This window comes from Corvus brachyrhynchos, unplaced genomic scaffold, assembly GCF_000691975.1.
Source record: "Corvus brachyrhynchos isolate BGI_N302 unplaced genomic scaffold, ASM69197v1 scaffold9, whole genome shotgun sequence".
Classification (NCBI taxonomy): domain Eukaryota; kingdom Metazoa; phylum Chordata; class Aves; order Passeriformes; family Corvidae; genus Corvus; species Corvus brachyrhynchos.
Genome location: NW_008240037.1, coordinates 547,825 through 552,161, shown reverse-complemented (window position 1 = coordinate 552,161; position 4,337 = coordinate 547,825).

Here is a 4,337-nt window from a genome sequence, read left to right as displayed (position 1 = left end):
CGACACTTCAAAGCAAGGAAGCCAGCAGTTGCCATAAGAAAGTAAACTTGCTTTTGAATCTTACAAGAAAACATATTAATGATTTCCAAAGCACCATTTTATGTGAGCAAATTAATAAAACTCTAGAGAACTAAGTTCAACTCTAAAAAACAAAACCCGCCCCACCCCATCCCAGGAGACAGAAAAAAAAAATCACAATAAGCCTCACCATGTATTCTTAAAGAAAAGGCCATTGTTTCAACTTTAGAGTCAATGTAGGCCCCTTGTAACTATGAAAAAAAAGCATTAAAAAGGCATTTAAATTAGACAATATTAATGATTCCCTAATTCTGACAGTTCTGCAAGTGCAGTGTTATCTACAAAGAGTTTAACTATATGCAAAAGTAGGAGTTTTCCTTTTAATTCGATTGCTGTATAAATGCCATGAAATTTTCTCTTACAGTTCTTGATACTGATGTTCCCATAATGAAAAATGCAAAAATCCTCAAACACTGGAGTAGAAAATCTTGTCCAAACTATAATCATTTTATTAAAAACTGAAACTTGATGATCCTTACGGTCCCCAACCCAAGCCATTCCTTGTTTCCCTGAAAAATAAGCATGTATAGTCCCATTATTCTCTCAGTGGCAGAAGACAGAGAACAAATTGCAAATAAACAGTTCATTGTCAAGTATGTGATTTCTTGTATAATATAGATATGAAAAAATTCCTGTGAAGCTGTAATGGCAGGAGTGGATAACACATTAATTTGCACCAGAACCAGATGAAAAAAACAGATCCTGAAGAACCAAAGGCATTATCATCAACTATCCCTCAGAAGACATTAAAATCCTATGCTCCATCCCAAGTGAAACAAAACAAAAGGATAGGATTTTCCTGCATTTTTTTCAGACATCCAACAGCATAAGCTATGAGACTTCTGAAAACACAAGTATTCCTCAGATAAATCATACATGGTAGTAAGTTCAGCACTAAGTTCACCTTTGATCTGTACATACTTAGCAAACCTGAAACATCAGACATACTCAGCATGCAATAAAGAATCTCTCAGAAACTGTGTAGTATGTCTATCCCAGCCTATAAACACCTCCAGTCAGTACCACAGGCAGTAGTCAGAAGGATTAAAATAGCTGGGGGAAGAGAAAGGAGCTGGTAACAAGTGCATAATACTGTAGTGAGGTGCAGAGAATACAGAAGTCTGGACATTTATTCTAACATGGAAAATTCAGTCTACTTGTCACTTTATTCCATTGCCAAAAAACCTCTTTACTAGCAAAACATATCTTGCTACAAAAGCATGCAATTATATATTACTTCTTTGCTTGCAAGAGGAGAAGGCAAAAGCATTTTTCTCTACCACATGCCATTACACCCCAGTAGTTTCAATTTACACCTAATATTTGGAATTTATCTACATTTCTTCATGCAAAATTTGTAAGATCTTAATAAATTGACATATAATTTAGACTGCATGCTGTAGTCTGCCATGTTTAGTTAAGAAGTGAATGCAATTAACTGTAGTATCTAGCATAGTTTCATCCTGTATATTTATTAGGAAAAAGAAGAAGAGAAAATAGAGCTAAACTAAAGCAACTGGATAGAAAGAAAAATCAGTCCTGGTCATATTACAGCAGTAGTTCAGGATGGCTCTAACTTTGATTATTCAGGAAAGCCACAGTCTGTGGCCCACCCTTATTCATCATCGAAACTGATGGAGAAAAGAACGCACTAAGATGCTCACTGCATCAATGCATTTAAGAGGCAGCATTTGACAGTAGAGTTCCTGCTGGAGTCCCCCCACAGCTACTGTTTCCTATTTCTTGGTGAGAAAACGTCACTCTGTTGTAGAGCTACGTCCTGGTTCACAGGAATATGTGGGTTGTCCCTACCTGGTATAGAGTGAACTAAATCTTTTGCCTCAGCTGTCTCTGTTTCACCAAAGAGGCTGTATTGTGTTGATTACCTATTCACTAGATAGTTTTGATTTCCTTCACTCTGAACAATTTACACTTCTATTTTCTCTCCATCTGTATTTTGCAAATGATCGAACACAATCGTCCTACTTTTTTCTTTCCCCATAATTCATCAATGCTAACATTTTTATTTCCAGCACATTCCTTTGCCCACTGTGGATACCATGCAATGAAAATTAGTCTTAATCTTCTTAAACTCTAAAGCTGACATTATATAACAGCATTCTGCTCATGAGTGATTCATTCATAGAGCAAAGGCTGGCTGGACAGAAAGAAATATAATTGCAATGATTGCCTGTGAGACCTCAAGAGGCAGAACCTTGCGAGACCTGAGATTTTAAACTCATGAAAGATACAGCTGAGTCTCACAGGAAAAGATTAGGCAAGGCCAGAGAGGATTGGCCACATAAGAAATCTCCTGATTGTTGTTGAACGGTTTTCTTTTGGCAAAATGAAGATTATTTCTCATTTATTAAGTTCTGATGTGATGGTGACAGCAGAAATTTGCCAAAAGTTGGGTACAATAACGCCTTCTCTACTTCAATACAGAGTATCAAGGGCAGAGGATAGTGAGAAGGAGTAAAACTTTGACCACTATTTAGCATCTCAAAGTAAGTGATTGTAATAGCAGGATTTGTTTGCATGCGATTACAAATTATAAATAAATAGTTATATTCTGTTTCATTTTATAGCTACTCTCTATGATTTGTTCTAGCTTTTAATCTTCTTTCAGAAAGAAACAGCTCCCAAAAGAAATGGACACATATAATTTTTTTGCTGCCATCTTGTGCAAAATAATGTTTTGACTGCCAAGAAACTTGTAGAACAAAGGAGGAACAAGAGTCTGAAAAAATACCAATAAATATAAATTTCCTATAAATACTAGGAAAAAGTAGGCAACCAACTACAAGGGAAAAAAGACCCAAACTCCTTTGTCTAATTCTGTGTCCTGTTCCTAAGTCACAGTAAGTAATTATTATCTTCAAAGAACCCACAGAGATCCTCAATCTCAGAATGCATTTCCAGGAAAAGCTCCTTAAAACCTCAAATTGATCAGAAAGTTGAATATAAAAGGTAATCCACAGTTCCAAAGAGAAGAATTACCAAGAAAGAGAAGATACTTCTAGCTTCTGTAATAGGTAAAGAAGCTCTGCTGCTTTCCTCACATTTCATGCCTAAGCAGATTCCCATCCAGCTGTTCCTGAGGACTTTCCCCAATATATTTTCACTGCACCTACATGACATCTCAGATGCCTATTCATGCTCGGGGTCTGTGTAAAGCAGAAATTGCCAAAGGGTCAGGTAGTACATAACTCAATACAATTTGAGTTATCCTGTGGATTTTTTCACCTAAGGTAAGTCTCCCTCAGCTATTTTGACTCCAGCACTTCCCAAATAACTTCTGTGCTTCATGCTTGGTCTCTACCTGGCCCACACCCAGCATTTTGGTTATCTTGTTTATACTTTGATTAACAGGACTATGTTGTGGTTTTGTTCCAGAAATGAGGTTGTATTTTCATGATTGCTAACTCCTCATAGTTTGTGGGAGGTTACACTGAGACCTCACTCCTTTCCCATCAGCCTGAGCAGTACTGTAGGGTACCTCCGCATCACCATCCTTGGATCATGCCTTGGAGAGTGACTGTAGGCTGCTGAAGCCTTTTTCCCTGCCCAGAGTTTTCCTGTCTAATTTACAGCTCACACAGTAAAGAAAACTCTTAAGACCTAGATAAAATCCTCCCTGATGCCCCTGAGAGTGGTATAGCTGTTCTACAATGCTAAGGGAAATTCCTGGGGCCAGGTGAGAGAGGAGGAACCGGAGAGTAAAGCGTCACCTTACAGGGAAAGTACCATTTACCCTATCAGCTTCACATTTCTAAAGTTAAATTCCATTAGATACAGAAAACCTTATGCAAAATAAGAAAGTCTTGTGCATTTCCCCCCAACACAGCAGAGAGGCTGAGCAGGATGCTGCCAGTTCTCATGCTTCATTTACAAGTTTATTTTCTAAACTCTGCTAAGGTACACCTCAGCAAACCTGACTGTATGCCCTGGATTAGCCACAGTACTGCCAATAAATTAATCAGAAGAGCGGATTTTGCACAGGAGTAATAGAGAAGTTAATTTGATTCCTTCTCATTTTTGAATATTGATCATTCCTTGGGAAAGAAAAATAAAACCAAAAATTTTATATTTCTGGAGGCCTGGCTGATATTTTAGTGCCAACAGCTCACAAGACAGGGGAGTGGGGATGGGGGAGAGGGCTGGGTTTGTTTTTTTAATGGGTTGACCATTTATATTACATTATTCAGAGGTAACAGTTATACTGTATTTACATCCTTTTGCAAGAGTAATCAGTAGGA